Here is a 17,459-nt window from a genome sequence, read left to right as displayed (position 1 = left end):
GGGCAAAACACAACCCAACTTTGAAAAATCTATCAACTGAAATGCGCAGAAGATAACAACTGTTTAAAATCAAGGAAAATGCTTGTGCAATTGTGGTATGTATTGGTACAGTGTAGGCTATATCACCGCTCAAATATTTTCATTAGCGAAATACAGGTACTTTTGAAGAGGTATAGTTTTAAGCTAATTGGTCATGATTTGTTATCTCATTTTCCACCTTTTCCGCACATTTTTCGAAAGTAAAAAAGATAGCAAGGGAAGAGGATAAAATGTCTGTCTTACTATTTAGGCAAAGTGATATTTGTGAGCGCTTGCAGCGAGCGAATCGGTAATTTCCAATCCAATGAAACGAGATCAGTCATGTTCTGAGGTTTGCTGCTTCTCATCATTGGCGTTTATTCAAAGACGTTTCAGTCTGAAAAGGCGCATCAGCCAATAAGACAAGAATTAGGGAAACAATTCTTTTGTCAGTGACGATGTATGATTATGCAATCATCATTTTTTCGACACCTGGGGCCCGTTGTATAAAAGTTACTGTGGTAACTTTGTCATCCAATGGTAACTTCTATGGAATTCTTGATTATGATTGGCTGTTGAGTATTGTTGCCATGGTAGTTACCATTGGATGGCAAAGTTGCCACAACAGTAACTTTTATGCAACAGGCCCCTGTATGTACTCATTGAGATGCGCATAGTCAGGTGGGGGCGGATCTCGCACTTCAAAGTGGTGGGTTTTGTTAAAAATCCATTCGTTATAGTAGGTCCACGGTCTTATACGAAAAAGAGTAAAATCTTACGAGTTCAAAGATAAAAAATTGACTAATATCGAATGAAAAATAAGGAAGTTTTGACATTTTTAAGTTTTGCTAATTTCTGCATAACAGTTCTTGTACATTGGATATGGATATGCAAAATAATGTGTGAGCTAATTACCATGTCATAACCTCACAGTTTCCATTGATCGCGTACAAAAAAAAATGACAAAAATTCAATGTTTCTGTCATTGAAGTCTGAAACATGATGTTATTCCGGGATAAATAACTTCAGAATATATCACTACATACAAGGATTTACTTGAGTCTCGGGCGTAAAATTGCGTTTGAATGAAAAACTGGAAATTTCAAAATAACTACATAATATGGTTACTTGTTCAGAGAATGACATGCTCATTTTTCCATTTGCATAGTATTCATAGGCCTATTGACCGTTCAAGAACTGTTTACCGACAAAATAGCAAAACCTTCAAAATGTCATAACTTTCTTATTTTTCATCCGATTTCAATCAAAATTATACCATTGAATTCGTAACATCTTACTCATTCTTATTAGGCTAAATATATTTGGACTGGATTCCCCCTTAAATGTCATATTCGAACACCATCGACGCGATCATGGCCTGTAGCAGGAAACCTTACGTAGGCCCTAATACGTATAATGAGATACAAATTGTAGTGCAAAACCTAAGGGACATGTACTGTTCACATTGCTAGAATTATGAGGGGCCGGGAAATGATATTGAATCGAAAGTGACGAGGTTTCTTGGAAAACGGGGGAGCTATAAACGGCAAGGCAAAATAAATGTAGTAAAAGGTTAGTCAATGACAGAAAGTCGCGAGCGTGAATCACTATGGAGATATTTGGAATTCCTGTTTTATGTGTGGGTGGATGATACAACCACGCAAGCATGGAGCTACTTTCGTAGTACGGTACATTGTACACTGTAGCTCCATCATGCCGGTACATGTGTATTCTCATGATATTGTATGCATACAGCGTACATTGTACTAGTATCTGGATCTTTATTCCGAGTGGCCTCCATAACCATCCCTCTCTTGTTGGCATGGGTCCTGCACAAAAGATATCCGTGCTCTGACCACCATGAGCAAAGTGTATAAAGTTGACCGAAAGATCGGTCCGCATCTGGTCGTCGGGGAAATGTTCCACGGAGACTGCGTCTGGCTTCACGAATCCCCTCCTTTACGGAGGTGAGTGATAACGTCAATAAAATAAAAGACTCCTCCAGACAGACGTTGAGGAGCACCTGGTTGTAGCGACCACAAGGGTATATGCTCGCTTATCTCGAATTACGGCGAGGGTCCTCTAGACAAAGGCAAAGTAGGCTACATTGGTCTGCTTCTGTGGTGGTCATCATTCTGTCCAGTTTCTTAGTGTCATAATAATAGGCGCCGGGCTAGCCGGAAAGCTTGAAACAAGGGAGCACATTAAGAGGTGGATCCCCCTTTGTAGTCCCTGTCTCTCGTCTCTGCAACGGGAGCATTTCCAAGACACTGCCACAGAAACATCCGTATACAGCCTACAAATATAGGATAAGCAAAGAGATTAGATTTCTCTTCGACGGTGTAATAATATACAATTAGTCATGTACCAGTTTCATATCGTGTCTCGGTGTCATAGGCCTATGCACTTACACCATGTGCAATCATGGAGATAGTACATTGTAATTTTCAATTTTTTATTGACATGCAACTTCTGGCGTAAATACAGTACGAAATCAGTTTCCTCAGAAAATTCAAATTAAAATCCACACAGATAACCAGAAGATTCGCGAGTCTCATTAGCTTCGAGCAGTGGCGTATCCAGGGAAAATGGCGCCCGGGGAAAGCGCGAAAATTGCGCCCCTAATTTCTGAAAAAAAGTGTTCAACCCCATCCCGGTAAGGACTTTAAAATAAGTCCACATGATATGCTTTTTCAAGCACTTAAAAGGGGTCTTTTGAGGGTGACATGGGTGTATGCAAGGGGGGGGGGGGGGTCGGGAGGGTCGTACGACCCCCCCCCCAAAAAAAAAAAAAAAAAAATCAGAAGGTCCACTCTTTGTAAAAGACATTTTTGTTTTTTTGAGGACTTTTTACCCTAAATACAACAGAAAAAAAAAGTGACCAGGTGGTGTTCCAGCATATTGTCAAAAACCTCGTAAATTTCGTAACTATAAGTTTTAATATACCATACCTTACCTTATTTCCAAGCCGCACTGCCATGCCGAAAAAGTCACTTTTGCATGCACCAAAGAATGGCCCCATTTTAAGATATAAAATTCAAAAACTCCCTTCCGTCGTGGGAGGGGGGACACCCCCCCCCCCTCCCACACCCTCCCCCGCTCGGTCGCTCCGCTCCCTCGCAAAGGTATAGGTCCAAAAATTTGGATTACGACCCCCCCCCCAGAAAATAATCCCGAATACACCCCTGGGTGATTTAAATGTAATAAACTTAGATACATTTTGGCGAGCGAGCCGAAATCTTATTTTGTATTTCAGCTTACAAAACATGGAATCCTTGTCATTTTTTTGCTTATTAAATCTTACAACTAATCAAGATATAGTGACGGCCTTATAGATAACGATTTATACCAACAAACTGAGGACTTGAAAAAATACTCCAAGTGAGCCGAAATTTGTATACGTGTATTTCCGCGCCATCACGTTTTGTTCTTATCTCTTTTTTATGAATTTTGGCGAGCGCAGCGAGCGAGCCGAAAATTTCTGTATTTCAGCTTACAAAACATGAAATTCTTGTCATTTTTTGCTTATTAAATCTTACAATTTTAATGTAGTGACGGCCTTACGATTTATACCAACAAACTGAGGACTTGAAAAAAAAATACTCTAAATTAGTACGCGCGAGTGAGCCGAAATTTGTATATTTCCGTGTCATCATCACGTTTTGTTCTTATCTTGTTCTATCTTGCGCCCCCCCCCCCCCCCCCCCGTATGTTCGACATCATTGGCGCCCTCGTTTGATCCAATGGGCGATCGCTTCAGAACGAAGGAAATAGAATTGCAACCGCTGCTCCGTGTAACATTTTGTTTTGATTTTCTGCCCCCCCCCCCCCCCCCGGAACGGACGAGGTTTTTTCTTTCTTTCTTTTTCCTTTTTTTTTTCCTATTCTTTTTTCGTTTTCGGCGCCCCTAAGGAGTGGCGCCCGGGGCAGGTGCCCCCCTTGCCCCCCCCCCCCCCCCCCCCGATACGCCACTGGCTTCGAGACTTGTACATGTACATGTATTAGCGGCAATCTGGTGGAGACCCAAGTCTCGCTGGTCGCATCCTAGAGACAATAGTTACGTTCAGACGGGAGCCCTTGACCTCGAAGTTAGGAAACTTCGAGGTTAGAGCTTGTAGTTAGGGACCGTGAAGACGCATTCGTAGTTAGCAAACCTCGAGGTTTGCTCGATGTTTCGAGCCACGAGAAATCTTATGGTTAGCGCTCTAACCACGAGCCGCGGGGGGTCCCCACTCGTAGTTAAGCACCGTGTGGACACAAAAAACAACGAACTCGAAGTTAAGAGTGACCTCGCCGTAAACTCCAGCCCCCACAATTTCCCTCTGCTTCCGGGTCAACCTCCCAAACGTATGCGTACACCACAAATACACTACACGTGAAAAACCTATGACGCGACGCACGACACAACAACATCATCTTTTCTTCCCATGCGCTTGATCTCTGAAACTGAACACGTCGAACTCGATACTGTATTCTATATTCTTCTCCGACGCTAAAAAAAAAAATGTTTTCGACGAATATCTTCATAAAGGCATAAAGTCATCAGTGCAGTGCTATCTCTGCATACCATGACAGAGAAAAAGAGTACCTGTAAGCGAGTCCGACAGGGTTGGACTAAAGAATAAATAGACGCCTTGTTAGCAGCGTGGGCTGAAACTTCCGGTTTAGTGGTTTTAACATCGAGTGGGACCCACTCGTAGTTACGGGGGGCAGAAACATAACCTCGAGGTTTCGTAACCTCGAGGTTAAGATTCGTCGTGTGGACACACGTCGTAGTTAGGGGGCAAGAGCTAAACCTCGAGGTTTCCTAACCTCGAGGTTAAGGCCTGCCGTCTGAACGTAACTATTATGCCTGGTCTCCGGGGAGTCGCGAGAAAATTGACATTTCTCGTGTTTGTTTGTTTGTTTTTGCTTTTTTTTTCCGGGAGAGTTTTTCCCGCCTCCAATTGGTCTCGAAGGCATTTCCGACACGTCTCCGCGGCCAATTCGTGGACGCTAATTTTGTCAGCCAGGTCTCCGGAGACATCTCCGTGACTCCCGACGCAACTTCCTGGCGAATTTATTTATCATCTTCTTTGGAGACATCTCAGATGTCGCCCTATCAGAGTCCGCCTTCTTGGCGAGAGCGCGAGACATCTCTTGGTCCAGGGAGGTGGCCTCCCAGCTTGTCCCACGAGTCGCGGGCACAGAACTCTTTCTGTGGTCGCGGGCAGCACTGTTTCCTCAAGTGAGCTAGGCCTTAGCCTATTTAAACAAGGCGACTCGCTCTGCGTGCCCCCGTATAGCGCGTTTACCCCACAAACCTGTTGGCCGGCGAGTGGAGCGACCACAGGTTTGTGGGGTAAACGCGCTATACGGGGGCACGCAGAGCGAGTCACCTTCTTTAAAGGCTAGCTAGGCCTTGGTACAAGGTCAACTGTCAGCTGTGCAATTCATCAATTACTGTTGACATCTGAAACACCATGACAACTTAAAGGGACTCGACAATGTTGCATTCCACTATACGCGCATGAACCCAACGTCATGTTTCAATGGCATCAAACTCGTGGGGTTTTTTTTTATGTTTGTGTACTTGTTGGTTGGAGTAATTAAGATTTCATCATATATGTAGGCCTACTGTGTCCTTAAAGATTAGTAAACGGCTAATGAATGTTGCATGAACTCTACTCCTTGGTTATCAAGCTATCAATAATGATCACTATTGTACTAGTTCATCAATATGCGCATCGAAGACATAAGAATGGAAAGTCGTTGATGAAGAGGCCAGATAAAATGAATCCCTTCTATTACATGTCGATTTGCCGGTCTCAACTCTCTACGTTAATCTTTATTTTTGTACCCATGTACCCTGGCATATTACTAGGTCCTAGTGAAGAACAACAAAATTGTCATGGCTTTTAGGTCGTTGTAATGTGGTCCCATCGTTTCTGGCGTTTCATCTTACCCATGTACATGTATACCCAAGGCCCATCTTACCCATAGGCCATACCCAATGCCTATCAAGAACAGTTACCCCCGACAAGCAGAGAGCAACTTGCCCACACATAGCAACCACTATATACAATTGTACTATGATGCACATTGGATTTCAAGTACAGTTGTATTTACATGTCTTTACTACACGTATATGCAGTAAGTGGAGTAGAAACCACTGAGTTATATAGGTCCCCATGGGCGAAGATCAATAAGAAACACAACTAAACCGGTCTACCATGCATGAAGAAGACGGCCGCAAAGGTACTGTACTTGATACAATCCATGTGCAACCACGCAGTTCGTGGCCTTGAGAGCTGGAGCGCGTTTTTTTTTACTACCACCAATTTATAGCAGTGACAAAGGTTGCCATCTTTTTAGTTACACTGTACAAGAAAAAATGTTCAAAACAAACTGTACAATTCTTTTTCCAGATAATAAAGAAGTGACCGCTACACCCCTTTTCAACAAGTCCATACACACACATGTACCCCACAAGCACAAAATAAGTTCCTACATGTATACTATACAATACACACTCACTTGCTACAAGAAACTTCCAACCACTCCATTCGTTTTTATGCAGAGGAGCTTACATTAGTCTTGACAACACAATAATCAGACAGTAACAGCTCTCAGGTTTGTAAAAGATTTGAACATTTCAAACTTTGTTGCAGTAGAGCACATAGCACCGTTAAAAATGGTTGCAAAACATATTAAACAAAGAACTTACGTTCATCTCTCTCTCTCTCTCTCTCCTTCTCTCTCCCTCTCTCTCACACACACACTCTCCTGTCAACGTTTGTTTTCCGATGTACAGTGTCCTACGCTACTTCACTAACCTTCAACCTATAATAAATTAAATCTAAACGTCACTAAACTCCTAAAAGGCGAATGAAGGACAAGTACAAAACTAAAACTATCATACGGCAGTTCTTTCTTTGGTATCCATCGGTAGAACTGTGGTCAGGAATGTATCCTTGAAAACTTTCATACTTCTCTTGGGAGAGCATTGGCATGTCATGTACAATTTATATACAAACTTTTTTTATGTACATGGGAGGGAACAGTATGTATGTATACTAGTAAATACACTATCATAAATAATGCATGGAGCTACAAGATAAAGCATGAAATTACCTGAGTAAATACCATATCGAACTACCGACACAAAATTCTGGCTTTCTATCTGGAATGCTGTTTCATTCCTCAACTTCTTGTTTATATCTCCAATGTCGGAGATTTTCATCCAATTCCAATCAAGCGCTATCCCTCCTCAGGAACCTTCTCTCAATTTGCTTTGGTCTTAATTACATGTACAAATGTGTATCTCGTTTGAAACAATTGCGGTATTTGGTACTGATTTTTTTGGCAGAAAGATGCATTCTTCTACAGAGAGATGTTTTGAGGGCTTCTCCACTCCAATCCCAATTACACAAAGTGCCGCTCGCTCCCAAGATTGACATTCCCTCAAGTTTTAACCCAGGCAATGAATACAATAATGAAAGTACTGTCACTGATTCAGGTAGTGAATTAATGTTTCCTTTACCCACAATGAATACTCACATGTACCCAATCTTTAGATATACATGTACGTATACAACTCAAAGCTAATTTCACAGCTTATTCTACAGTGATGAGGACTGATCCTAATGATGAATACATTAAAGGGGAAGGCTAGTAACTGATCAGTGGGAATCAGTGGAAATGCTGGGAGATGATTGTTCCAATCCTTATGGGATTCATTCAAGAGTTCATTGTATATCTATTGTTGTGTGAAAATTATTTGCTTCAGAATAGTCTCATATTCAAGTAATGTGCAGATTAATGCTCCGTCACTGACCAGGGACGCTAACCTGGAAGCACTAATCTGCACGTTACTTGAATATGAGACCATTCTGAAGCAAATCATTTTCACACAACAATAGAATACAATGAACTCTTGAATGAATCCCATAAGGATTGGAACAATCATCTCCCAGCATTTCCACTGATTCCCACTGATCAGTTACTAGCCTTCCCCTTTAAGGCCTGCCTTTGTGAACGGAAACTACTTTAACATGTAAGGAAAAATAAGAAATAAAATATTTCAGAGTTCATATCTCAAGAACATACAAGAGCAAATTTGCATTTTTCAGGTGCAGCTTCACACTCATACCTTTGACTGACTATAAAAACACAAACAGACCCCATTATGGTAATCCTGCCCTTCTTGATCAACTACATGTAGGTTGAATTTGAGTTGCCAAATAGGTGTATCTAGAGAGTTGTATAATGGCGGATGAAAAGTAACTACTAATATGGCATACTGACTATCTCTGCACAAAAAAAAAAAAAAAAAAAAAATCTTGGCCATGTAGGTCGTTGTGCTGATCCAACTTTTACAATTGGACCTCAGAAAACCAACAAGTTCTGATACACAGGGCAAGCACTGTAAAAATGGATATCTTCGTGCGACAAATTTTTCATGCTTGGCAGGGGCAAGAAGAGTTTTGTGAGTTGTTAATTCTGCGGAATCAAGACATCAACTATATACTGGAACATACAGCAAGCAAATATATGATGTGTTTTTTCAGTATTTTTGTGCGAGATTTTGGTTGTGCGAAATGCACGAATTTCCACTTTTACAGTATAATAGTGTTTTACACTGTAAGGGTCATACACATGACCTGATGGAAAATCTGAATGACATCGAGTTTAAATATGAAAGCAATGAGAACATTTGCATTCACTTTCCTTTCCGATTCCTCTTCGATGCTGGAGCTTCTGCTGAGCTCCTAAAACGAAATTTACATAAACAATCAACTCCAAAACATTCTGCATATATTTCTAATACTTCATGTATGTGTACTTAAAGTGGATGCCACACACTATGAAATTAATTTCTCTGGAAATAACACAAAAAAAAAATTGACTGTATACTCCTGAGGAATAAAAAATGAACAGATCTGCGTATTTTATCCAATTCAACCTCAGAGCTGCAATGTATCATTCTTGTTTTGATGAGATAAAACAATATCTTACTTACATTTGTGTATCTATCTATTCAAAGTGTTGGAGATTTTCATCAATGTATTTTGCCAAATACTAGGATGTAACGATGCAGTAAGGTGGATGTGCTGGCAAACACCATTCATATGATGGCAGTTGTACATGTGTAATTTTTACATCACAAATGGTTATCTCTGTGAATTGATAAAGAGCAACATGCCTTTTAAATAGCAAAGAACTTTTTTTCTGCAAAAGCAAAACTGCTTATTACATTGACAGCGCCGATGAGAAAATTAAAAGGGAAAAGATCTTTAAAAACATCATAATGCACACATGTACTTTCAATGGTTAGCTCCAGAGTAATGCATGGATACAATTTTTTATTCTTGCCATATAGGCTTACACTAAATGCTAGTACAGAATGTCTTCTCAGTTCCCTTTAATGCAGAACACACACACAAACTACACAAAGAAGCAGCATTATACAGTGTATGGAAGGCATTCCTTCTAAAGCTCACAAACAAGCAATATTCTACCAACAACTTGAACTAGGCTCGGCATTCACACTCATTTCATGTACGCTGTTTGAGAGACAAGAGCACACCTACATTGCATAGAATCTCCAAAAAAAAAGAGAAAAAAGAGAGAAACTTCTGTTCTTGTAGTACACATTTTTCTCCTTGGGTAATCAAATGCAGGAAAGACATTGGTACAATGACAAAGGCATCATCTGAGGTACAGTACACTTGAAGAGCATGTAGCAATAACTGACCAAATGTAACATGGCTCAATGCAAACAAACGGACAAAAAACATGCTAAATGTCCCATTGGCAGTGAACTCATGGGTAAGGAGAGGCAACTCATAATTCTGGTACACTGGCAGAGAAATGCTTGGGTCATCTGAAATTTCCTTAGTACATGTACACTGTATATTGGGTATCATGCTATATCAGAGATTTAAAAACATAGAAAATGACCTCCAAAAATTACCTCCTCAAACCAGGCTCAACACGTATCTCACTGTATCCGTCTGCGCCTTATTTTGAGGTTACCAACAAAATTACCACCTCAAACCAGGTTAAGCATATTTGTCGCTGTATCCATCTGTGCCTCATTATGAGGTTCCACTGTACTGAAGAAAACATCGAAGGAAGTTTGGACAAAGGGATTACTTATTAAATGGGACAAGAGTAAGGCCCAAGATGCCAGGGAAGAGAACAATGAGACAGTAACCTACATCAAGATGTTCTTCTAAAAGGTTATTTCACAGTTGTGACGTGACTTCAGCCATAGTTGCCAGATCAGTCCATTATGACACAATGTATCAATTGTAAGGGTCACCAGTTGTCCTCTACAATCCTACAATACACATATCAATACCAATGCTGCCTCTCTGTAATGCAAGTTAAATCTTAATGACTACCTTGTAGATAGACCAACAGTTTAATCTTTGGCAAGGTTCTCAAGAAAATATATGTACAACAAAGCATTGCAGAAAGGAACTGCACAGAAAGTGTCACAACTTCGAGCTGACATTTGTATCCGACACCAATGTTAAGACAGGGACAACAGTCTCTTCTTAATGCATGGTGATTCTCAAGTATTATTTTCAGTAGCTCATGTTGCAACAAGTTGAAGAAGAAGAAAAAAAGAAATTACTCGTCATACTGTTTTACTTTTGAAGGTTGCTATGTGTTGCCCGCTCAAACAACTCGGTTCTAATGGCAATATTGTGGCAAATACAGCACACTTGATTTCAGCAAGTAGTAATCCTTCAGCCCTGTAGCCATGTGGCTTGGCTAGCATAACATGCCAAAAGGCAGAGTTTCCAGTTATTACTTTTGGAAGAGCTGCAACTGTGGATTGGGTGCCATGACGCAAGATCCAGGAGGATAGATGGTACAGACAGGTGGACTGTCACTGTTGCTGCGATCAGTGGTGCCTTCATTAATCCCCGCTTGATTGCGATTCTGTGCTTGGAAATTGGCATCCGCCCTTGAGACAACCTGCAGAGAATCTGTATTCAAGGAAGTGTTCACAGCTGGAAGAATATTCTGCCATTGGGGCTGGGGATAGCTCCGTGATCTCATGAAGTTTGTGAAGTTTGTTTCAAGTAGTTTCGCAAGGAGAGGTGCTTTGTTCGCCTCTGCAGTAGGATGAGAACTGGCATCAACAACATTTCCTGTGCTATGATCCTTCCCAGACAGTTGAGGATTTTGATTGTTGTTTTCGACACAAGGGGCTGCTGGCAGAAACTGGATGCCGGACAGGTGACTTGGCACAGGAATGAGAATCTGCTGAGGAGGGGTTGGTGGTGGACTGTTGATGGCTAGTGGCACATTATGCATGCCCGTCAGGGCATTTCCAGTCGGGCTCACTATGATGCAGCTCAGCTGGTTGGAGGATTGTACAAATGATCCGTTTTCTACTACGGGTGGATGGTTCATATTCACTTGCGGCATGCTTTGGTGGTTCAACACTTCAGGTCCTCTAGGATGGACTTGGCCAGGGGAAGGTGGATACCATATTCTTCCTGCTATGTGGCTTTGTGAAACTGGAAGAAGAAGAAGATACAAAAATTAGCTCTAGCTCTGATATTTGCTATATATAGAGTACGTTGAACCCATTTCTTAGCTTTTACTTTTCTTCTTTGAGAATTCTAAACACTAACTTTTCACGCAAACAGTACTAAATGACACCATCTTTTGAGTGAGGCAACAAACAGAAAACAAAAAATTTCAACAGTATATGTAGTCATTGGGTCTTTATCACATGGCTTAAGGGGACATTATCTCTCCTGGAGTAAAGAGCGAGCACTTACCCTCTGCACTTGATGTACCAATCATAGCTCCAGTCACTGTTGCGTTGTGTGGTGATGTATCCTCCTGCAGTACACCTCCGTTGGGCAAGCTAGGATTTTCAGTGTTCTTGTCCTTCACAAGTTGATCCTCAAGATTCTGAGTTCCTTCATCCTGCAAGGAGTATACACGGACAATGGACGGCAACTGGAAATCTTCAACAGCAGTCCTTGGGGAGTCCATTGAAGCTCTTCTCATTGCCATATGTCTCTGATACGATGGAAGAGCATGTCCGGGCTCAATGATCACAGATCTTTCGGGGGTATTTGGATTTGCAGCTGGAGAAAACCCTTCAGACATTGGAGAAGCTGCTTGGAATGATGTACTGTTTCTCTGGGTAGCAGGCGACACAAAAGGCTGTGCGACATTCAGACTATCCCGAGAGCTGTGGTGGATTTCACTGGATGGCTGTGATCCTATATCTATATGACACCAATGACAAAAAGGAAAAAAGAAAAAAGGAAATGTTTTATCATCAAAGGGCAAGTCCAAGATAACATGCGCATTACGTATGGGACATTCAGAGACTTTTATGAACTGAAAAATAGTGTTAATGGTCTTTGATCATACAAATTAACTTTATCATGGTGATTGATAATGATATCTAGGAGAAGCATAATCATGTAATAAATTGAGAAAAATGACCTTGACAATTATGTTTTAGAAGAAAAAATATGTGTTGTTACGCATGGGACCAGAAAAATTTTGTTTTGAACATTTTTTTTCAACCTAAAAACTCTCTGAAAGCATTTCATTCTACAACTTGTAACTCAGTGTGATGAAAGTCAAAACACTCAAGATTATCAAAATTAAGTTTCAAGTCATGAGGCAAAAAGCACTAATTACAGGTTCTAATTAAAGGGACTGTACAGTACTGGTTGAGGTGGGGATTCATGGTTTGAACATTCTTTAAGTGAGATAATGAGAAACCTCTTATGAAATATGAAAGAGCATGTAATTTTAAGAAGGATTCAACGTTTATTTGACTGTACAGTACTGGTTGAGGTGGGGATTCATGGTTTGAACATTCTTAAGTGAGATAATGAGAAACCTCTTATGAAATATGAAAGAGCATGTAATTTTAAGAAGGATTCAACGTTTATTTGATGAAAAATCAATTTTCAAATGGCTGAGATATCCAAAAAAGTGATAATAATAAAAGGCGACATGCCACAACTTTATTAGGATCTCTTTGTTTCACCTTGTTTTTGGATATCTCAGCCATTTCAAAACCGATTTTCATCCAAAAAACTTTTGATACCCTTTAGAATCGCATGCTCTTTGGCATCTCGTAGGGTGGTTTCTGAATATCTCGCAAAATATTAAAAGCTAAATCCTCACCTCAACCAGAACTGTACACACCCTTTACACTACTTGATGAACTTCTTATGTCCACATATTAATCAAATTTATAAAATGGGTTCAAGAATGTAGCCAATAGGAAGTGCTGAAATGAGTCACATGTGCTTTGGTTACTCAGTCCCATTGCACTGCGTGTTAAATCCTATTGCCGATCGTCTGTGCGCGCGGCGGCTCCTTTGAATTGCATGCATACGCGCTGTCAATCCTGTAAACAACTTCTAGTTCGGGCTGGCGCCGGCCGGCCGGCCTTTCTTCCCTTGTGCATAACATGTGTGGCGTACGTATCATACGTACAGTGTACAGTAGACCAAGCGTTGTGGGACCGGACGCGTACATGGAGTCACTTTGAAGGGCAAATCCAACGATTTAGCAGGTTAATTCTCACGCCGTTTTCAGAGTATGTTGTCTAGTAGGCCTATATGAGGAGTCTATATCAAGTCTTTAAGGTAACAGGTGCATATTCTATGTAAAATAAGTAAATTTTCATGCGGGAACTTAAGTGTCCGGAAACCCAACCCCCCATCATACTTATATGTGCGGGAGTTCCGAGTGCAACGTGCGTAAATGTTTGGGACGAACATCTTCGGACGTCTTGACCCACAAAGGTACGTGAAAAACGCTGAAAAATGTTTTTAGTTTTCGAATTTTCGACCCATTTTATAAAACAAATGATGCACAAGATTATTTCGTGGCGTTAGTGGAGGCGTATAGTGCACTCGAGGGTATTTACAATTGTGAAACATGCACGAGGCGAAGCCGAGTGCATGTTGCACTACATTGTTACGCACTCTATCCTGTGCATCATTTGTATAATAATTTGCTTTTCTTTGAATAAATTTGAATTTTTATAAATGTCCCATACGTAACACTGTATTTCACATTTATGCAAAAGCCCTTGATATTTGCATAAATTTACATCTCATATTTTCCTCCCTAAAAATCAAAACTTCAACTCATAAGCTTCAAAATGATACCAAATATGTCAATATTCAAAAAAGATGTAATTTTGCCTTCTGAGGGGACGTTATCTTGGACTTGCCCCAAAGTACAATATTTTTGGCAGAAGTAACACTCAATGGGCCGAATGCATAAAACAAGCAATTGCTTCATGCAAAAGCACAAGCTCGTCTAGCAAAAGGTCTAGCTGAAGAAATTGCTTAAATCCATATGAATAACCTTTTGCTTATGCTTATACCGTATGCTTGTCCCGCACAATCAATTGCTTGCGTTTTCAACAAAAGGGACGTCACGCTTGTGCGAACACAAGAAGAAAGGCGAGTGTGGCAGCATGTATTTTCATTGAAAGGGCTTGTGTGTGCAGAAACATTTCCTGACATAGCAGAAGAGCTATGAAATGGCACTTTTAAATGCACACACAGACCCACACACACACATCTATACACACGCACATTATAACTGGCTGAATCCCATCACAGCTTACAGTAGCGCGGATCTGCCAGATCGCACGTGGAGAGAGCTCTCCTTGCTCACCATCGAAGTCAGACATCCTACCTGTTTCTCATCACATTTTGCGTGCTAACCACTGGACATTCCCATTGTTGAAATGAAAACGTTTCTTACACAACTTAGAAGTAATTTATTGCAGATTTACACCATTCCTTCACAAGTGTGGTCTTTCTTTAACGAATATGAAAATGATACCTAAAAGGGAACGTCCCAGTTAAGCAAAAGCTCAAGCTCATTTTACAGAGCTTGGAAAATCTTAAGCAATTGCTAGCAAGAACTAGAAAAAGGTATGTTTTATGCATACCAGGGGTCGCGCTTAACTTTTTTTAAAACTAGCCACGCGGACCAGTTAGATTCAATTTTGGCTAGTCCGCAAAATTTTTGACTGGCCAACAGAAATTTTTGACTAGTCCGTCTTGTTTTTTAATCGCATGATTAATGTCAATTTGGGGAGGGCCCCAAGTACATTTCAGTTATTATATCATATATCATATTCATTATCATTACTTCATTATCATCATACATCATCACTATGTTTTGTAACTGTTTTGTGACAGGCTAAATTGCCTTCCGGGTCAGGGGCAAGACATACAGCCTACAGGCCTTCTCGGAAATAGTTGATGTTTATTTACGAACGCACGCACACCGTAATCACACCAACACGACATTCACAAGAAGTGAAGAACAGGTCGATTATTCATTCTTTTTTTATCTCCAAACAAACGTTTCAGTAGTGACAAATACAGGCCTAATTAATGGTCGATTTGTTTTAAGCTACAGTAAGCATCTTTTTGAGGCACCATTATAAACCAGGGTGCTACACAACTTTTTTTAATCACTTGCCCGATCGGGCAAGCAGATTTGCAGAGTAGAGTAAAACACTTGCCCCCGAACAGAAAAAAAAATCAGAAAATATAAATAATTGAAAAAAAAATCACTAGTATGTCAAGGTTTTAATGGAAAACAAGGAAAAGTAGAAATTACGCGGTGCGTAACATATGTCCCCGCCGGAAGTAGCATTTTGTAACAAAATGTGCAATATAGGTAAAAAATCAAGGTCAAAGGTCAAAGAAGTCAAAGGTCAAAATTCTGTGTAGAAGTTTTGAAGCCCTCACCTAGTGCCATCACATAAAGCAAATGGAATCGAAATTGGGTTAGAAATGGCGAAGGAGTAGCATTTTGTAGCCAATGTACAATATAGGTCAAAAATCAAGGTCAAAGGTCAAAGAAGACAAAGGTCAAAATTCTGTGTAGAAGTTTTGAAGCCCTCACCTAGTGCTATCACATAAAGCAAACGGAATCGAAATCGGGTTAGAAATGGCGAAGGAGTAGCATTCTGTAGCAAAATGCACAATATAGGTAAAAAATCAAGGTCAAAGGTCAAAGAAGTCAAAGGTCAAAATTCTGTGTAGAAGTTTTGAAGCCCTCACCTAGTGCCATCATATAAAGCAAACGGAATCGAAATCGGGTTAAAAATGGCGAAGGAGTAGCATTTCGTAGCAAAATGTACAATATAGGTCAAAAATCAAGGTCAAAGGTCAAAGAAGTCAAAGGTCAAAATTCTGTGTAGAAGTTTTGAAGCCCTCACCTAGTGCCATCACATAAAGCAAACGGAATCGAAATCGGGTTAGAAATGGCGAAGGAGTAGCATTTTGTAGCAAAATGTACAATATAGGTCAAAAAATCAAGGTCAAAGGTCAAAGAAGTCAAAGGTCAAAATTCTGTGTAGAAGTTTTGAAGCCCTCACCTAGTGCCATCACATAAAGCAAACGGAATCGAAATCGGGTTAAAAATGGCGAAGGAGTAGCATTTCGTAGCAAAATGTACAATATAGGTCAAAAATCAAGGTCAAAGGTCAAAGAAGTCAAAGGTCAAAATTCTGTGTAGAAGTTTTGAAGCCCTCACCTAGTGCCATCACATAAAGCAAACGGAATCGAAATCGGGTTAGAAATGGCGAAGGAGTAGCATTTTGTAGCAAAATGTACAATATAGGTCAAAAAATCAAGGTCAAAGGTCAAAGAAGTCAAAGGTCAAAATTCTGTGTAGAAGTTTTGAAGCCCTCACCTAGTGCCATCACATAAAGCAAACGGAATCGAAATCGGGTTAGAAATGGCGAAGGAGTAGCATTTTGTAGCAAAATGTACAATATAGGTCAAAGGTCAAGGTCAAAGGTCACGACTGAAATTCTGTGTAGAAGTTTCAAAGCTCCCATGTAGTGCTATCATATAAAGCAAACAGAATCAAAATTGGCTCATAAATGACAGAGAAGTAGCAAATTGAAGATTTTGATCACACACGGACGCACACACGGACACACGGACACACGGACGGACAGACGGACGGACACACGGACACACACACGTACGGAGCCCGTTTCATAGTCCCCTGCTCGAACTCGTTCGGCGGGGACAAAAAAAGAGAGTGAAGTTGATAAACAGCTGAGGTTAAGAAAAAGAGAGAAATAGCATATTTAAGGCCAATTATCAGGGTTTCATTTTTGAGGACTATTACCACGCTCCTTTACGCCTTGTCAGGAGCACTAAAATAGGTGTAGCTCTCCTTTTTTTTTCCCACATAATGGTACTTCAATATTTAAAATGCTTCTGGTAATTGGTTATTCCATCTCCCCTCTACCTGACTCCTTTCACTGTGTACTTGTACTCATTTTACTCTGATCTTTCCACACCTTGGCCCTGATCCCATTGGAAAAAAAAACAATGAAAAAACAACGAGAAAACACACACACACACATATTGCAACACACAACAAAAACCTCTTCCCTACACCTT

Source organism: Diadema antillarum, unplaced genomic scaffold (genome assembly GCF_040938485.1).
Source record: "Diadema antillarum isolate AM-2024a unplaced genomic scaffold, OU_Dant_1.0 scf00000013, whole genome shotgun sequence".
Lineage (NCBI taxonomy): Eukaryota > Metazoa > Echinodermata > Echinoidea > Diadematoida > Diadematidae > Diadema > Diadema antillarum.
This window is presented reverse-complemented; position numbering follows the sequence as displayed.